Genomic DNA, 20,676 nt, shown 5'->3' on the forward strand with positions numbered 1-20,676 from the left:
ACCTAAAAATATATTACTTTAAATTTCTGTTATTTGTGCATCATTGCAGCCTGCTAGAAGATGAAAATAAAGAAGTAGGAAAGATTTCACATTCTTAAAAATGAACAGGGACAAGGTAGGTATACTTTTATTCACTGCCTCAATAGGTACATGTTAAGCATGCAATGTGTGTCACACCTTATTCTTGTATATGAGAAGTAAGAGGAAGAAAATGTCTGGCAAAGAACCTGCCTCTATTAAGCCAATGTTACCATCAGGAAAGATAAACTTCAAACAAAACAAATAGCTAAAATATGCAATATATTTTCAGATGAGAAGGGCACAGTCAGGGATTCCACAGACAGAGGAAATTCTGTCTCTAGACTGGCTTCAGACTAGCGCTGAACATCCACTATTCCCTGGATCTCCAGTTTAGATCTAAGATCTAAGATCTTAGACTTTCCAGCCTCCACATTTTTGTGAACCAGTTTCTTTAAAATCTCTCTCCTTTCTCTCTCGTGTCTCCATTAAGCCAATATTACCGAGGAAAAAACGAATATGACGTTTCTCTCTCTCTCTCTCTCTCTCTCGGTTCTGTTGCTCTGGAGAGCCTGATGAATGAATAGTCTTTGAAAACTTTCTGTGATCAGTTACAAAACTGCACACCCCGTGTACTTTATTACTGGTCCTGGGGAGCTGGGTGCACATTATTTCATCTGTATTTTATGTCTATAGCAAATTTCTGGGATCAGCACAAAGAAAGTGTTACTGAACCCAAGTTTGGCTGGCAGTCGCCTGAAAGATCATTACTCAAGAGACCAGTTTTAATTGGAAAGGAATTTGAGCTTTATATACAAGGCTGGCAACCTGGGGAGAAGAGGAGTCTTGTTCAAACGCCAACTCTGAGGTTTCTACCTGGCCCAGGGGTTGGTAAAGGGGTTTAGGACAGCTACTCAGCAAAGGGAGTGCCGTGACCTGCAACATTTCTTGGTCACGGGCAAACTCGATGGTGCCAGTTATAGATGTTGTCTCGGTGCTTGGTAGTTGTGCGGCAGGGTTCTGGTTATGTGCTGTGCAGGAGGACTCTGTTCTTTCTGCAAAGGAGGGCAAGGTCTACAGATACAAAAAGGGAGGTGAGGAAAAACATTTCTGTGGCCTAAAAAAAAAAAAAAAAAAGTTTTTCTACAAAAAAAAGAGAAAAGAAAAGAAAAGAAAATTGCTAGGCTAATCAGAAAGCCGAGGTGGCTTCAAACAGATCTGCTGGCCTCTGTGGCCTGGGAAAGTTCTAGTTCCTCACACCTCAAGACAGGTGGCCTGCAAATCTCAAAGAGAGTATAAATGAGCTGTTATAGATCAAGGACCTCAGGTCAGCAAGTAAGGAGCGTGTCAACTAGAAGCAAGTTAACCTTTAAAACCAGCCAGAGTGCTGTCACAAGTGTGTTCTCACTTAGAATAAACACCTCATTGGATAAGAGAAAGAACAAGTGAAAGATCACCGAGTGCAGAGGCCAGGAATCACAAAGGTGTATGACGGTGTCAAGGCCCAAGTGTTTCTCTGGCACTTATATGGCCCCTGGATATCAGCACCTGCTCCAGATCTGCAAGGATTTCTACTGCCCCACTCATCCTCTGAGCAGTGACAACTTGGTCTGATCTGACCTCTAGAATTTAAGCCACAGAGCTGTGAGGTGGGGAGTCTCCTGTTACTTCTCCTAAAAATAAGATGTGCCAATTTAGTCCCTAAGTGTCCTTCTACAGAAACTATGTGATAAAAGACAGGACACAGGCTTGATTTTTTTCACAAATGACTATAGTTCTTAGTAGGAGTGAGACAGGTAACCACAACTGGTCCAGGACTCAAAGATCTTTTGTGATCTCTTTATGTACCCAAATCTTGTGGTTCTGACTCCCACTTACATGTTACATCTGATTATTATTTAAATTCATTTCATACTTTTTCTTTATTACAATTCCTCTATAATTTTCTATTATTTGTATTTATTGATTAATTTCACGCGCACGTGCGCGCACACACACTTTGTTCTAGTTTATTACTGTTTTCCTTACTATTTTTTCAATATGTATAAAACCTTTTTGTTTAGAAAATTTTGAGATTTATGTGCATACACATACAATACCTAGTATTTCCTCTTTCTCCTACTTGACGCCCTATCTCCTATAATGCAAGAGTTAAGTTCTGTCATCAATTGTTGTGCATCCCTCCAGAAATACTTATTTGTTAGCATATATTCGCGGTAACTAACCTGTAGTTTACCAAACATCTGATGGTCCCTGAAGTCTAATTCCAATTAATAATTTACTGTTATTTAATAACTTATGGACTATTAATGTAAACAAGTAAAATATTATTATGGATTTGAAGTAAGTGATGCTGTGATGAATCCTAATTTGAATTCTCTGGGAGAATCTCCAATTTGGATGGTTTAGGTGTCATTAACTTAATGTAGCTAATAAAACTGTTTTTTTTTAACATAAACGTGAACAGATACTTCACCAAAGAAGACAGATGGATGGCAAGCGAGCATATGAAAAGATGCTCAACATCATTTTATTATTAGAAATTGCAAAATAAAACAATGAGATATAACTAAATATCTAATAGAAATGGCCAAAATCCAGAACACTGATGACAACAAATGCTCACAAGAATACAGAGCAATAGAAACTCTCATTCATTACTGGTAGGGATGAAAACTGGTACAGCCACTTTGGAAGATGGTTTGGTGGTTTCTTACAGAACTAATCACACTCTTATCATACAATCTGGCATTGTGCCCCTTGGTATTTACCCAAAGCAGTTGAAAATGTATGTCCACATAAAAACCTGAAGATAGACATTTTTAGCTGTTTTATCCATAACTGCCCAAACTAGGAAGCAACCAAGGTGTCCTTCAATAGGTGAATGGATAAATTATGTCCTATCCAGACAATGGGATATTATTCAGCACTAAAAAGAAGTTATCAAGGGGCACCTGGATGGCTCAGTTGGATAACATCAGATTTTTGACTTCGGCTCAGGTCATGATCTCATGGTTCGTGAGATTGGGCCCCACACTGGGCTCTGCGCTGACAGTGCGGAGTCTACTTGGGATTCTCGAACCTCCATCTCTCTCTGCCCCTCCCTTGCTCATGCACATGTGCTCTCTTGCACTCTCTCTCAAAATAAATATATTTTTTAAATTATTTAAAAAAAGAAGTTATCAAGTCATGAAAAGGCATATTACTAAGTGGAAGAAACCAATCTGAAAAGGGTACATACTGTAGGATTGCAAGTATATGACATTCTGGAAAAGGTCGAACTATGGAGACAGTAAAAATCCACAGAATGCACAACACTAAGTGTGAACCCTAATGTTAACTGTGGACTTTGAGTGTCAGCGCAGATTCATAGATTGTGAACAAACATATCACTCTGACGTAGGATGTTGATAGCAGGAAGTGTGTGCTTTTGTGTGGGAAGGCGTATACGGGATACCTCTGTAGCTTCCACTAATTTTGCTGTGAACTTAAAACTGCCCTAAAATCATAAAGTCTAATTTAAAAAATAATAATCTGGGGCGCCTGGGTGGCTCAGTCGGTTAAGCGTCCGACTTCAGCTCAGGTCACGATCTCACAGTCCGGGAGTTCGAGCTCCGTGTTGGGCTCTGGGCTGATGGCTCAGAGCCTGGAGCCTGCTTCAGATTCTGTGTCTCCCTCTCTCTCTGCCCCTCCCCTGTTCATGCTCTGTCTCTCTCTGTCTCAAAAATAAATAAAACGTTAAAAAAAATTTTTTTTAAATAATAATCTGGATTTGATGACCTGCTTAACAAGTAAAAAACTGATCATAAATACAAAATAACAGCTAACGTAGTGGGGTCTTCTCTTCTCCAGTATGCAAGCTCTACCCACATGGCTGACCTTACTCCTTTCACTGACCTCTCCTCCCAACGTAGAAAGCATATAAGTTATTGATTCTTGCTTAGGAAAAATGATGAGAAACAGAGTAACAGAAAGAGATTTCAATGTAATACTCTCAAAATTGAAGGCTAAATAATGCAATATAAGGATGAATGGTGCCCTAGAAAATAATGATTTTAGCAAATAGAGGAAAAATATTTTTATCTGTATTTAATTATTGAAATAATGACATTTTAACAATAACTTTAAATTTTCAGACATCGGGGCGCCTGGGTGGCTCAGTCGGTTAAGCGGCCGACTTCAGCTCAGGTCACGATCTCGCGGTCCGTGAGTTCAAGCCCCGCGTCGGGCTCTGGGCTGATGGCTCAGAGCCTGGAGCCTGCTTCCGATTCTGTGTCTCCCTCTCTCTCTGCCCCTCCCCCGTTCATGCTCTGTCTCTCTCTGTCTCAAAAATAAATAAAACGTTAAAAAAAAAATTTCAGACATCTACAAAAGAGAAAGGTTAATAAAATGAACCATGTGAACCCATAATAGTTTCACGGAACCTACCCACTGCCAAACTCATTTCACTTATAAACCCACCCAACTTCCCTCCAAAGCCAATTCATGTTAAGGATAATTTAAGAAGCCATATAATTGTGCCTCTAAACACTTACGTGAATATTTATAAAGGAATGTTTTTTATAAAAGAATATTTCATTTAACATAAAGTATTTTTATTACATGTAAATTAAATAATAGTTGCTTAAAATCATCAATTACCAAGTCAGTATTCAATTGTGATGTGTTGATTAAATATTTAGAGTTGTTTGTTGGAATCAGCACTCAAATATTTTTCTGACCATTCTATCATATTTATATGTTCTCTAGATTTTGTTATATTCTACAGATATCCTATCCCTTTTATCTTAACATATTACATTTTATGAAAGCGTTCATATATCTTATAGAATTTCACATATATTAATTTGGCTTACTGCTTACTCATAATGTATTTTAATATAATCTTCGATGCCCCATTGTTCCTTTAAACAGTCACTTAAAATCAATGGGTGGGATCAAAATTAGATTTGGTACTTGGGTAGAATTATTCATATGGGGCCATTGCCATTGCTACTTTTCTCTATATGACATTCCAAAAAACATACTATCTCCTTATCTCTATTTTCATCAAGTCAGTATCAATATATTCAGTAAGTTCTTACTTAGGAGCCAATCAGCTCCTAATGACACTCAAGAGAAACAAACAAACAAAATTTTTCTTCCATTCTTAGAAAAATACAGCTACCTGCACAAAATATTATGACACCTTCTTCCTCTTCTTTTTCACCTAACAGTATGTTCCAGAGCTGTAGCAGTTGGGAGAACTTCCTCCAAAGCTAATGCTCCATCTTGGTATCTCTCATGATTTATTCAATCTTCCATCGACAGACATCAAATTAGTTTCAATCTTTGGTAGTATTAAAAAACCCTCCAAAAATTAAATTTGTATGTGTGAAAGACCTGATGTTAATGTTTATGTTATATTGAGTTGGAAAAGTCGGTTACGTGAAAAATGACTTCTGAGTGTAAAGATAATAAGCCTTATTTATTTATCAAACTCACAACGCTGAGATCAAGAGTCACATGCTCCACCAACTTCCAGATGCCCCAATCCAATTTTATTTTAAAGTTTACATATTTCTCTGATTCAAGGAAAATCAAACCGCCCAAGTCCTCTAAATTGATAAAATGGTTTCTACTAAAATTTGGATATTATCTTCCTCAACCATACTGAATGTGGGATCCTTATATTATCTTTATAATTTTACTTTTCTCACAGCACAGGTGTTATTGACAGACTTGAATTTCAACCAACTTATCTTTAAACTCAATAAAGCTTCCCTCTAATGAGATTTCTCTGCCAATGACAGCTTTTGGAAGGAAATGTTTTCTGGAATGATGTTGGATATTACCTTGTCTTTATTTTCACACAAGGGGCAGGTTTTTCTCAGCATTGCCTGCTTTCTGAGTGGCTTTCAGAACCTTAAGCTTTGCCATAATACTTTGCAGTGGATGGAGCTTAGAACGATGTCTCCAAAGTGTCACTGGTTTCTTCTCCTGCAGCCTGCATCTGCATTAAGTAACTTTACTGCTATGAAAGTAAATGGCCCCAAAATAAATAAAAACTACTAAAAAAATATATAGTAGTATTCATTGGAAATTCTAGAAATATCACCTCACTGCATGTATGCATGTTGCCATCCACTGACATTGTGTGCTCTGGCCTCATCTACCAAGTGGCTCCATGTCCTTGTCCTGATCGGGTACAAGCAACAAGCCCACCATGTTCACAGCCACGGCTTTTCCCCCAGACCTTCCTGTGAAACCAAAGCCCCAAACTCTATTCTCATCTCAGTGAGACAAGAGCCATGTCTCATCCTAATGAATATGTCAGTCGCCTTTTACTTTCTTCTACTTCATCTTTTTGAATAACCGTGATTATGAACCTACAACATAGTCTGATGAACACCTCTACACTGGTCTCCTCAGCCTCCCCAACATTCATCCCTTCATGCTTTCTGACAGTGACATGTGGGTGTCTCAGTCCTGCTTTACTTGCTGGGCAAGAAAAACAAATGTTCCAAGTATAGTCTCTAGGCTTTAAGTTCCCTCTAGAACATCTCATTATTTATCTAATCAACTTTATATATTTGTAAGCTCACATTTCATGTCATTTAGTCTTCCAGGATATTTTTATTCAAAATTCAGTAACAGTGATAGTAAGTCTGCTTCATCTTGCTTATAGTGTAGACAACTATAAGCTACATCTTCAAAGGTCACACTGCCCTGCATGATGACAGATAAAACTACATTCTACTTCTGAGAAGCCACAATCCTTTCCCCCGCACATCTCCCTATGACCATCCATCTCCCAAGCTTCCCAACTTAGAGGAGAAATCAGGCCCTGGTACCACTGGTGTTATTGTCTCCTCATGGTCCCATTGGCCACTGGGTTCAACCACCAGCAATAAAAGACAGGCAGAAAAATATATATCTGAGTTGTGGGCCTGGCACACAGGGATCCACAACCTCCTGACAAGCAATTCCCCTGGTATGGTCATTGTCATGTAATTAGCAATGCAGGGCCCTGGGATCATCTGACATGTTCCCTCTCCAAACCCACATCTTTCTTTAGGCTGCACATCCCTTAGTGCCCGTAACCCACAGTCAAATTACTGAGGCTGCCACCGCCTCACTGTCCCACTCCAAAGACAGCTCCCTGACCTGCCCAGAAGTTACCTATATTTAAACTGCTTCCTCCTCACCCCACCCTCAGATTATGGTGATGGCTGAACACATAACACCTAAGACTGGACAGATGTGACTGACAGCGGTTTATCACAAATTCACCCCTCTGAGAACAGGATAGTACTCACCATAAAGGCCCACATGGGGGCTGCATTCTGGAAAAAAGTGAGAAAATAGGGGCTGTGAGATGCTATCCTTGTAGGATGAAAAGGTTGGGAGCCCTCTGAATCCCATAGGCTGTGACTGGCTTGTGTGAATAAGTCTGTGGGCCGGGAGGGGACTGAAACCTGCTACAAAGAGATGAGCAGGAACCGTGCCCTGTTCCCTTTATGAAAAGGGTTGTTAGTCTAGGAGATATTATCCCATGAAGCAATGTGGGAAGGAGAATTTGCACTCAGGCCATCTGAAAGCACTAGGTACCTCCCCACGTCAAGGAAGCATATCATACAGGGTTTAGGCCTTATGCCACAATTTGGCACACAGCACCCACAATTCAAGTGGCAAATTCAAACAGGATCCTGTAAGACCACTAACCTCATACGGTCCCAACAGCAGTGTTATTCCAAATCATTTTATGGCTCTGATCATCCTGTGGCTCTGATCCTTGCCTGACTTAGACACACAGAACCATGGGCAGATCTCACATATCCATAGGCCCATCCTATTTCCTTGATGCACTTGCTATCACCTCAGCAAATAAAAATTTTCTCTGTCCCCCTAACCTTCAAGACCAACTCCATTGATTGCCCACCCCAGGCCTAGTGATTCTCACAGGTGACCCTATTTTCCCTGACCAGGCTGAATGAAACACATCAGGCCCCACCAAAGTCCTCACAAAATCTTGCTAAGTCTAAAAAGTGGCTGATAAATACCAGTTCTGGCCTGGGCGTCATCTTTTGTCCCCTACCTCTTGTCTCTGCATCCACTGCAAATCCACTCTTCCCTTGGAAGCTCTGGCCATCTACAGACTATTCTGTCTGATACACCAAACCTCATGTCTACTTACCTGCATCTGTGCAGCCCGAAACCATCACCCAGGTATCCAAGCAAGAGACCCAGTCCTGGCCCTCACCCTCTACACCTGGCCCCCAAATAGTTTTGCCACCACAACCTCAAGTTTGCCTAAATACGACCCACCGCTCAGTCCTCTTCGTCCCCACTGTAGTTTCCACATTTTGGATGTTTCTAACCTGAATCCCTCCCCAGATTTCCCGACCTGTGAGCTGTTCCTTTGATGCCTCCAGTCACTGATTTTTGAAACACCTCAGACTCTTCACATGGCCAAAACAAAGCTCCTGATATCCTCGGTGAATACCAACTTGCTCATCTGAATGTGCCACCAGCTAGATCCCAAGACCTGACCTTTACTTCTCACCTGCTTGTATCCACCGACCTTTGTCCCACATTTTTCTTAGGCTCTTCTTTCCAGCTCATCTCCTAACTCAGGCCAAAGACCCAAGAGGCAGAGCATCCCATGATGGAAACCAAAACTACCCCTCAAGCTATCACGACTGCCTGGAGGAAGAGCTCTTGCGGCCCAGACCAGTTGGAGCTTAACCCCTAACTCACGCCAGCACAGATGGATCATGGAGTGACCAAGAGTTACCTTTAACTCACTACAATGTTGAAAATCACGCCCAGAGGTGGAGGCTTAACTGCAAACAAAACACCCAATGTATGAAGAAGCATGTTCTGTCAAATGCACCTGCGTGCCCAATTCCTTGTATTTCCCCACCCCTACATGCTTACACGTCACTCCTTTTCCGCCCTAGGTCCTTTAAAATTCCCTATTTTTCGGAGAGCCAGTCTAACACCTTTGTTGTGACTGTGTTTCCATTCAGTTACAGCTGTTGCTCCAATAAAGTTTTGTCTGTATTTTTAAATCATGGGTCCAGGTTCATTTCTACTCTCACTGGGTCCAAGGACTGGAGTTCGGTAACACATTGATGCAGCTTCCATTCCTACAGCTGCTAAGACCAAAATCGTTGAGGTCATCACTGATTAGCTCTTTCATTTTCTCACTGTCCACATCAGAAAGTCTAGTTGCCCCTTTTAAAAACACACAGGGGCACCTGGGTGGTCCAGTCGGTTAAGTGTCTGACTTCAGCTCAGGTCATGATCTCGCGGCTTGTGGGTTCGAGCCCCAAGTCAGGCTCTGTGCTGACAGCTCAGAGACTGGAGCCTACTTCAGATTCTGTGTGTGTGTCTCTCTCTCCGCCCCTCCCCTGCCTAGGCTCTGTCTCTCTCTGTCTCTCAAAAATAAATACAAAAAAAATTTTTTTTAATAAATAAATACAAAATAAAAAATAAATAAAGACACACAGGGCACTTGGGTGGCTCAGTCTGTTAAGCGACCAACTTTGACTCACCAACCATGATCTCATGGTTCATGAATTCAAGCCCTGTGTTGGGCTCTGTGCTGACAGCTCAGAGTCTGGAACCTGCTTCAGATTCTGTGTCTCCCTCTCTCTCTGCCCCTCTCCTGCTCATGCTCTGCCTCTCTCTCTCTTTCAAAAATAAAACATTAATAAAAAAATTTTTTTAACACACAGCCAGAATACAACCATCTCCTAAGCAACAACCCTGGTCCATTACCCCTCACCTGGACTATAGCAGTAGCCACCACAATGATTGTCCTTCTTGCTCCCTCAAGCTCATAGTCTGTTTTCCACTCTGAAGCCAGATGACGTCTTCTAAGACCTTGGTAACATCACCTCCTTCCTGTGATCGAAACCCCTCGTTACTTCTAGAACACACACCCAGAAGCTCAGGCAGTCACTCTTGTCATGACACCTATCCACTTGCTATTTATTCCTACTTGAAAGAAACGGAGACCTGTGGTTTTGAACATTCCTGACTTTAGTTTTACCTCTAGGCACTTGCACATCTTGGTACCCAGTCCTGGGTTAACCTTCCACACCTGCTTAAAACGGTCGCCATTAAAGGGAACATCCACATATAACCCCTGACATGGACTTAGGACCTCAGCCAGCTGACCTCAGGCTGGCTTCTATTTTTTGTGCCTGAGTGCTCAGTTTTGCCTTTTACCAGGTGTGACCTTGAACAAAGACTCAACCTCCCAGGGCCACAAGGTCTTCACCACCCCTCACCCCTCACCCCTCACCCCTCACCCCTTACGGAGATCGTGCCCCTCCTTTGGCCAAAACTTGGCGTCTAGTGTCTAGAGTCCTTGGCGTCTAGAGTCCTCACGTGAAAGGACAACCCTCCAGCCCGCCAGTCCCCCCGTGACTCCGCGGCACTTATGTTCCCCGAGGGCAGAAGGAGGACCCCACACTCCCGAATCCTCCCCCTCAGGTCCCCCTGCAGCCCTGCACCAGCCGGCCCCTTCCTTGCAGCCCACTCCCACACCCCGTCACGCCAGCGCTCAGACACTGGGCCCCCGCCCACGAGCACCTCCCCGGGGCCGGACACTGGGGCCTGGGCTGCAGAGACCCGAGCAGGTGCCCCGCGCTCTGGCCTGGAGGGGCGGAGGCGGGGGGCCCGGGGGCCGCGCGTTTACCTCAGCCGGGTCTCTGGGCGCGGCCACCGCCATCGGACTGTGGGCGGAGTGAAGTGATGACAGCTGAGTGAACACGACGGTCAGGGGCACAGAAGTCTCCAGGCCGGTCTCGCTGGCGACGAGGTCTCCGCCCCCAGACTCGCCTCCGTACGGCGGGACAAAGCCTCCTTTCTCGCCGCGGCCCGGCCCTCCGGAACGTCTCACAAGGCGAAGACACCTGCCGACAGCCAAAACGATGGCCACAGACTGGACACAGGAAGCCCCGCCCCAACCCTTTGTGCTCAAACGGAAACACCTCTTTTCTAAGCCTTCATTGGCTCAGCGATGCCGTCTTTAACGCTGGGCGTTCTGGGAAATTTAGTTCCCACAGATTCCCAAGGCCTAGGAAAGAGGGTTCTCCACCTGACTCCAGGAGAAAAGGCCGAGATTTACTGAGAGGGCTTCTGGGAAATGGAAGGCCCTTGTTCAAGGGTAGAGGTTCGGCGGTCCTTCTTTAAGAAGGCCATGTGCGGATATCTGGAGACTAATCACCCAGGTGTCCAAGCCATGAATTAGAATAACAAATCTTTACCAAGAGGCTATGGGCTGCGATGCAAATTTGCCCAACACTGAGGTGCCATTTCCTCCCATACTGTTCCCTTAGAGGCACACAGAGTTCGGGAATCGACAAAAATTGTAATGCTTGCAAAGCCCAAATCTATTATAAACCACTGCATAGTAGCTAGAAACCCCAAATTTAGAGAGTATTTTAAAAATAAGGTCTTTCTTATGGTACAAACCAAAGCAATATGTGATAGGCAGTCCCCAAGTTGGAGACTTGGGAGTGGGAAAAATTAATTGCAAGTATCGCGTGAGACAAACGTACCTGAAAAAGGTAGCTCTTGGCAAGCTGCCAGTAGAATTCATTTGCTTTCCTCTGGGACACTAGGTGAGGTCCATGCCAACTAGTCAGAGAGAAGGGGATATGGACCTTTTAAGGGCTCAGGCTACTACTACTTTTCTCCAATACATGGTGCCAGCTTCCCGGAGGGGAACCTGCCAGGTAGTTGAGATGAAGTGGCTTTGGCCACAGAAACCGGCAGTGACATGAATCTGGAAAGAGCCCTGGGCTGGTTAGAAAGTGCAACATAGCCACGTATGCTTCCCACATAAATGAAATTTATGGGGCATCTTCCCTTTATGGAGGTTCAGATGTATGAGATTCAAAGCAGATGGATAGTCACAGAGGCTTTGATCCATTTTTGTTATACTGAACAAGGAAATTTCACATTTCCTCCAAACTATGGTCTTTCTCTAGTGTGAACTCTCCATTGATAATTGAAGGTGAGGCTATCGCCAGAAGATGTCCTATATTCACTATACTGTAAGGATTTTCTTTAGTGTAGACACCCTGATTCTGAGCAAGTGTGTCGGTGTAGCTGAAGGCTGTCTTGCGTTCTTCCCAGTTTTAATGACTTTTTCTATCAACCCACACTTGATGGTTTTGTTTGCTCTCTCCCTAGTATAAGTGCCCTACTTGTAAAAATAGTCCAAGGTGGCCAGGAAGTCCTTCCTAACCTCCCCACGGGTAAAGGGCTTCCTTAACACATGGAACTTGCATCTCTTCACACATGAGGCCCTTTCCATGTTTCTTCTGAAATTTTTCACCAAAATGCTGCTCCTGGTGACACTAAGGGTTTGCACTAAAATAAAATTGTTTGGTACATGCTGTTCTCTTGTAAACAGTTTCTGTCCATGATGCTTTCCCTGGTGCTTAGACAACTGTAAAATGTGTTTCAAGATAGGGATACACATATCACAGGGGTGGATCTTCTGGATGAAGGGACCTGCCTTGAAAATCCTGATCTGTGCTACTCCTACAGAAACACTCTGTTCATAAGGTATCTCTTTGTTCTCTGATCTGCACCAATAACCTTAAAGCAAAGAAGTAACAGTGAAATATGTGTTGACATTATTGGAGTAATATGTGTACACTGACTCACTGAATCACATCCAGTTGAATTACTCAACTGAATTGCAACCAGGAATAATTCAGGGGATGCTTTTGAGAAATGGGAGTGGGGTTCTGGTTGCAGATGTGGCTGCTGAGCATTACTGAAACCATAAGGTCACAGAATAGTAGAGGCTTCACCAGGAGGACATGGGACAGCGTGTGGCACAGGGAAGCAAAGCAGATGTACATCTTCTTCTTCCACCAAAGGCTTTCAGCAGGAACTTGTCTGCTGGTGACATTGAAGGCCATGCAGAGGCATGTGAGAGCCCAGGAAAATCCAATTGCAACAAATGAGTGGGAGTTCAAGACCAATGTCAGGATACTGTACACCTTGGGGTACAACATAGGCAGGTCAGTGTGGCAGAGCACTTAAGAAAGATTGTTGAGAGGGATGGGTAAGATGTGGAATACAGAGATATTCGAGATTCCCCTGGACTTCAACAAGTCAGCACAGTACCAACAACAGAAAGATAGAAATGGGGTGTGGCCACTGGCAATGGCACCAAAACCCTGGTTGGAAAGGACAGGTTGCTGGTGTGATCTGAACATAGCCCAGATATCACACACTCCCCAGCTGCCATCCACCAGGGGCAGGCCCCCTCTGAGCCCACCCTGTCACGGCTAAGGTCATGTCCATCCTGTGATGCAGAAAGGACTCTTCTGAAGCCCTACTTGAGCAACTACATGGGACATGGAGGATACAAGCACTGAAGGAAAAAACTGTCAGGTGAGTGGTCACTACCGGGCCAGGGAAATTCAGCACACAACAGACCACAAAAGAGATCTCCACACTACAAAGAGAACTGAGCAGGAGGCTTGAAAAACAGCTCATGGTCTAGGTAAGTAGAGGCCATGAGAATGCAAGGAATTCGTGGCACGAGCCTGCACAAGGAAATGTCAGTTAAAGTAAGGGAGTAAAACCTAAAGTACAGAGGTTCCATGGACCTAAACACAGTCACTGGCCAGGGAGAGGGCAAGCAAGTGAGATCCTTGGGCTCACTATAAGAGTACTGACCCTGAATCTTTCCCTATAAGGCAGATGTTGGGGCATGAGGAGGGAAGACGTCAGTGCAAACAGTCCAGCCCTATCAACCACAGCACCTGCTCAGGAACTGGGGACAGAAACAGTGTCCATGGTCCTGATGTGAGAAGGACAGAGCACCATCTGGGGAAAGCAGGGTTGGAAAGTGGGGATACAAAGCTTAGACCAGAGCACTGGGGAGGGCATGAATGCCTTGCCCAGTGAGGATATGAGCATATAAATGCAAAGTTCTTCAGATTCACATTGTGGTACAGGAATCTCTGGAACTCATCCAGGAACCCCCACTCCTCCCACAAATACAAAAGCATGTCCCCAAATGTCATAGTGCCTGTCATTATAGGGACAGCTGAATTCAGGAGTAGCCTCTCTGAGGTCCCACAATACAAACTCATCTTCCTCCAGAGATCCACATCTCAGATTAGATACCAGTCCTTGGTCCCACTGATGACTATGCTCTCCTCTTGGTCACATTAATACTGTTCAGACCTCACTAACAACAGGCAGGTGGGGAGATAGACCCCATCTAAGCAGTGAGCCTGGCCTGCAGGGTGCAAACCCTCCTGCCAGGCAATAACCCTGGGCCCCCCAAGATCATGACTCCCAGATACAACCAAACCTGTCTTCACAACTCTACCTTCAGTCCCCATAGCAAGGCCCTGGAGCCATCAGATCACACTTCCCCCCTAAATGCACATCATTCTGTGGACCATACTCTCACATCTCCAGACACCATAGTCACCACCACCTCCCTGCCCCCCTTCACAGGTATCTCCCTGGACTCACCCAGGTACCGGGCACATGGCATCCAAAGAGTGCTTGACCAGTTCAAACATGATCCAGCACAACCCCAGACCTCTGATGGATCCCACAGTCAGGAAAAGTCCCAAATGCTGCTTTGAAGGCCTCACAGCCTGCCTCTGAATCTTTCTTCAATATTAACCACCCAGAACTACAAGTGAGTTTGAGACACGCATGGCTTTCTTGCACTTCTGTGCTGCACTGGTATCCCCTCAGCAGCCATTACCCACCATTCTCTACAAAACTTTCATTAAAATCCCAGCACTACTGGTCCCCCATGCCAGGCATAGTATCTCTCACAGATGACAACCTTTGCTCCAGATCTTATCCACTAGCAAGACTGAAAAATCCCAGACCTCACCAGAGCTCATCACAAAATTATGCTGATTCGGTACAGTAGTAAGAATAAGCAGGAGCCTTGCCTTCAGTATCATCTTGACTCAATTACTATTCTGTCCTCACATCCATCTCATATCTACTCATCCCAGGGAAGCCTTGGTCACCTGCCAGATCATCCTCTCCTCACCTTTGTGCCCTCCACACTCAACCATGGTGCCCAATCCTGGGTACCATCTTCCTAACCTATTAAGAGCATCAACACCATAAAAAAAAGAGCATCACCACCATAACATGAATTTCCCCCTCCTACATGTGATCCAAAGCTCCACTCAGGTTCACCACTTTTGGATGTCTCCCTCTTGAACTGCTCCCCATATTTTTAGTCCTGTGTGTCCAACTGCCCACTTGGTGACCTCACTTACCATTCTATGAAATATCATAGACTCTTAACAGAGCCAAACAAAACCCCTGATAGTCCCAATAAAAATTAATCTTCCACCAACTTCATCCTAGTTGATGGAGCTTCCATTGTTTCAGCTGCTAGGACCAAAAACCCTAAGGTCTTTTCTGACTCCTCCCTTTTCTCCCTCACCTACATCATCAAAATGTCTACTTGGCCTTTCTTTAAAAATAGACCCATTCTCTCTCCTTCTTCCTTTCCAATTGTGTGAAATAAATAAATAAACAATAAATCATAAAATGGACCCAGAAACCAACCACTTCTCCCACCTCTACAGCCACTACTCTGGTTCACCAACACTCACCAGGACTATTGCAGTAGCCTCCTTCTGGCCTCCCTCCCTCCTCTCTTAACCTCATACATAATCTGCTCTCCACTGTGCAGGGTGTGATTCAGATCGTGTAACTCCATCATTACTAGAACCTACAACACATTTATAGAAAAGAAAAGTGATTCTGAGAGTTTCATAAACCAATTTTTCAAGTGGAGCTTTGTTTACACTGAGACAAATTGGAGTTAAGTTTTGGATTCTTTTTTTCCCTAAGATTTATTTAAGTAATCTCTACATCCAACGTGGAGCTTGAACTCATGAGATCAAGAATTGCATGTTCTACCGACTGAGCCAACCAGATGCCCCAAGTTTTGGAATATAACAGACAAGGTGCATAGGCACAAAAACCCTCATATAATATATGCACTTTTGAAAAATGCAATACATGAACATGTAATTTGAGTGTCTTGCATTAGGCCAGATTTCAAAGTCAGTATTTGTGAAAACAATGGAAAGATTCAACATTTCAAAATAATTGCATCTCATTCAGATGACATCTAGGTAAGCCAATGAGCATTTACTAAAAACTCTTAGACTGTGAAAACTATTAAAACATCAAAGTAAAAACTTCAAAAGAAAAAAGCTTCAAGGAAATCATGCAGTTTCTTATTTTCTATTAGAATATAGACTAATGTTGAAAAGAAACAACTCTTCCTATGGAAATTTATGTTGTTATTGAGTTTATTAGAATACTAAATATAACTTAAATCACCATGATTTATCATTTATAACACCCATGTTACTTAAATATATTGGATTAAAGTGCTATTTAGGCAAACATGTGCTTCATATTTACTTAAACAATAATTAAATACTAAAATTCAAACAATTTTCAAATCGATTTTTTTTAAAGCAGATATCACAGAACTACATTTAGCCACAGATAAGACTATTTTTCAATGACCAAGAATTATTTTTATGTTAGTCATCATAAAAGACAAATGGCAGGGGGGGGGGGGGCGCCTGGGTAGTTTAGTCAGCTAATCATCTGACTTTGCTCAGGTCATGATCTCATTGGTCCCTGAGTTCAATCCCTGAATTGGCTCTGTGTTGACAGCTTGAAGCCTGGAACCTGCTTCGGATTCTCCCTCTCTCTCTGCCCCTCCCCTGCTTGTGCTTTCTCTCTCTCTCTCTCTCTCTCTGTCTCTCTCTCTCTCTCACTCACTCAAAAAAGTAAATAAATACATAAATACTAAATTTTTTTAAATAAATAAAAGACAAATGGTTATGAAATATAGATAATGAGGAAATGAAAATCCAGGTCTTTGAAAGTTGCCATTATGCGCCAGTGACCACCAAATATTTCTAAAAGTTGTTTTCGTTTCATAAAAAATTCCAAACTATTCCTTTAGTATTTTTCCTGGTTCGTTGGTGGTTAAATGTAACAGTCAATAAAGTAAATTTGTTTAATTAAATTTTTAAAGAAATATGATCATTTCACCTATGCGAATAAATGCTTATTGACCCATCATGTCCCCTCTGTAAAGACTCTCATCTTTGGCATATCCATCAAGACCTAACAGAAGAAATGATCAATACTTCCTCTGCTTTGTCTTATCTGCACTCACATACTTCTTAAATTCCCTTCAGTTTTTCTGAAGTCTTTATTATAAGCCTCCATAATCTGGATATTCCCATGACTTTTCTCTCCATTTGAAAGGACCTTCACCCTATATGCTTAAAAAATGCAAATAAATCTTTTAGTCATTAAAGTTCAGATTAGCAGTGAGTTTTGTAAGAGTAAATATAAATCTAAAAAGAAAAAAAAAACCTGCGGTAAGAAGAGAAAGAGACTCCATCTATCCATCACTTTTCCTAGAGTATTTGCTTTAGAAAACTTATAATTGTGAATTCTTCCTTTGCTCTTTGAAATGTATGTAAATATTTATAAAAGTTAGATAAGCCCCATGCCAGTTTTAAAACCCAGGATTTTTTTTCTTGAAGATCTGAAGGGCATCTCTTTGAAATGATATGGAGAAAACTAAGATACTATCTCCTAGATTCCAAGGGAAGATAGGAGCCTAACTTCTGCAGGAGCCAGGGTCCAAGTTACAAAATTCCTTCCTGCCATAAAGATACAAGAAATTTATTTTTCCTTAGGATAAGGCAGTCAGCAAACACCAACAGCCATTCTAATTGTGAAGTGCGTTTAAGATGGATTTTGTGCAACAAATGGTGCTATGAAGTCATCTTACTTGACGTCTAGTTATTCTTTATCTTAAGAACATGGATGTCTTAGGTTGTATTTCTCTGACCTATAAAAGGCAGAGAGTTCTTATTGATTTTATTGTCTTTTTAGTGGGTAGTCCCTGATGCACATTACATCCTGTTCAAGAATAAGACTGTTGTCTGCTAGTGGGGAGAAGTTTTCTGGGTCAGCAGCAGATTTTGTTGATAATTATATTTCCCCAACAGTTTCCATCTCAGAACTCCAAAACAATGAAAATTCCATCCACAGCATTATCATGAAACCCTCAAATTTCAGTAGTGAGTGATACTACCATTTGAGAAAGTCACCTTTGAGTATTTTTACATTTTTATTGTAGTAAAATAGACATAAAATTGACCATCTTAACCATTTTATTTTTTTACTTTTTTTTTTTTAAGAAAAAGAGGGAGAGTGCATGAGCAAGGGAGAGAGACAGAGAGAGAATCTTAGCAGCCTCCCAGCTGAGCGTGGGGCTCAATCCCACAACTCTGGGATCATGCCCTGAACCAAAATCAAGACTCAGATGCCCAACTGACTGAGCCACCCACGTGCCACTTAACCATTTTATATATTAATTTTTTTTAACATTTATTTATTTTTGAGAGACAGAGAGAGATGGAGCACAAATGGGGGAGGGGCAGAGAGAGAGGGAGACACAGAATCTGAAAAAGGCTCCAGGCTCTAGGCTGTCAGCACAGAGCCTGATGCAGGGCTTGAACCCACAAACCGTGACATCATGACCTGAGTCAAAGTTGGACGCTTAACCGACTGAGCCACCCAGGCACCCCGTTATATTTTTAAAATAATCTCTACACCCAAAGTGGTACTCAAACTCAAGAACCTGAGATCAAGAGTCACATGCTCTACTGACGGAGCCAGCCAGGTGCCCTTAGCTATCTTAGCCACTTTAAGTGTACAATTCAGTCGAATTAAGTACATTCACATTGTTGTGCAACCACCAGCAGCATTAAGTCCACATCATCACATCGTCCACGTTCGTTACATCATCCCAAATGGAAACTCCATACTGAAGAAACAAAAATCTCCATTCCCTACTTCCCCCAGCCCCTGGTAACGAATACTCTACTTTCTGTCTGAGTTTGGCTATTCTAAATACCTCATATAAATGGAATCATTCAGTATTTGTCTTTTGTTGTCTTGTTTATTTCACTAAGCATATTTTCAAGATTTATACATGTTGTAGCATGTTTCAGAATCTAATTCATTGTTGAGGCTGAATGATATCGTATTGTATGTATATACCATATTGTATCTATTCATCATCCATCCATGGACATTTGAGTTGTTGCCACCTTTTCACCATCATGAATAATGTTCCTAAACACTGATGTACAAATATCTGTTGGAGTCCTTGCTTTCAATTCTTTTGGGTATAGTGGAATTGTTAAACAATATGGTAATGCTACATTTTTAAGGAGGTAATGCTATTTTTTTAAAGGAATTGCCATACATTTGAGTTATTATTTATACCATGTTCATTTCTTGGAAGTCCATTAAACAATGTAAAATCAAAATTTTTATTCAACACAATCTCAGAGTTTTTGCATAGAAGCCCACAAATGTTGCATAAAGTAATCAAATTAATGGTGGGATGTTCTGGAAGAAACTTATGGCCCAGAGACCATCCTTAGAGCATTTGTTTTCCTGGTCCAGCCAACAAAGCAAAACTTTGAGATTCGGACATCACTGAAAATGAACACAAAGGGGCTGAATGTTGGGAAGCCTAAAGACACTAATCTTTAGTGCAGAGGCGTTCCTCAGCCAGTGGCTTGGGTTCACAGTCTGGGTTATCCAGAATGATAAAATAGAAGATAGAGACAAACATGCTCACCAGGATCAAGATGGTGCATGTCGCTCTGGTTTCGGGGGAAGGACTGGGGGGAAAGGCTGTTGCTGTGAATGTGTTGGACTCTGATTGTGCCTGAACAGAACAAGGACCATGGAGCAGTTAGTCCACATTATGAGGCTGAAACACAATATCAGTGAAGCTGTGAACAACTGCAGTTACAGAGAATACCAATCTCTCAGGAATGGGTGGAGGAACAGTATCTATAAATGTTTTCCACACCCATGTTTTTGTTATTCTTTGGCCCAGTTACATTCATAATAATCAGCATATTTAACGACAGGTGCAGAATCCAGTAAATGAAAGAACAGAAGCCAATGCACATTGTGGATCTAATTCTGAATGCATCTACCCAGAGAAACTGGGGCAAAGCTTAATGCACTGGAAACAACCGAGGAGGCAGGTGGTGTTGAGGGAAGCCCCTCTGGCCACTCTGTATAAATAGAAGTCGAATTTACATCCAGCATCATCCAGGAAAGATTTTAATACAAAAGCTGTCAGTGTCTGAGGGACCCCTTTAGAGAAAAGAACCAAGATGTTAGCTAAGACCAGTTGGTTAAGAATCAAGTCTATGGGTCTCAAGACCTGTGCACTGAGCAACATAACATTATAAAGACAAAGAAGTGAAGAATTTCCAAGGATCCCAGCAACAATCTGAGTTAGGAAGGTAAGACCCCAGTTTAAGTTAATAGAAATCAATTCATCCATTCAGAAGAGATGTTACAGTTTAATTTCATTTGAATCAGAGGAATATGGAGACTGAAAGAAAATTTGGTTACTCTCATTACATCAAGAAAGTGTCTTTCCTCAAAAACGAACAAACAAACAAACAAAAACAAAACAAAAAAACCCCACCATTATTCCAAGAGAATATGAACATGATGGATGACTTCTAGTTTCTGGTTAAACTCATAAGGAAATTGGAAGTC

General features: G+C 42.3%; 1 protein-coding gene and 1 long non-coding RNA gene across 4 annotated transcripts in view; both read right to left on the reverse strand.

Moving 5' to 3' along the window:
* Positions 1-20,676, reverse strand: part of LOC109260430 (zinc finger protein 671) — a 226,377-nt gene that overhangs the window by 49,087 nt on the left and 156,614 nt on the right. The window lies entirely within an intron of this gene.
* LOC109260987 (uncharacterized) lies at positions 104-11,091 on the reverse strand. Of its 2 annotated transcripts, XR_002077219.2 has the most exons (3): positions 10,709-11,091; positions 9,791-9,909; positions 104-1,092 (listed from the first exon to the last, which is right to left on the reverse strand). It is a non-coding gene; the product is annotated as an uncharacterized LOC109260987 (long non-coding RNA). The 2 variants fall into 2 exon arrangements; XR_008423450.1 differs by lacking the exon at positions 10,709-11,091 and having other exon boundaries at positions 9,791-10,298.

Source organism: Panthera pardus, unplaced genomic scaffold (genome assembly GCF_024362965.1).
Source record: "Panthera pardus isolate Hobbes unplaced genomic scaffold, ASM2436296v1 HiC_scaffold_18, whole genome shotgun sequence".
NCBI classification, from domain to species: domain Eukaryota; kingdom Metazoa; phylum Chordata; class Mammalia; order Carnivora; family Felidae; genus Panthera; species Panthera pardus.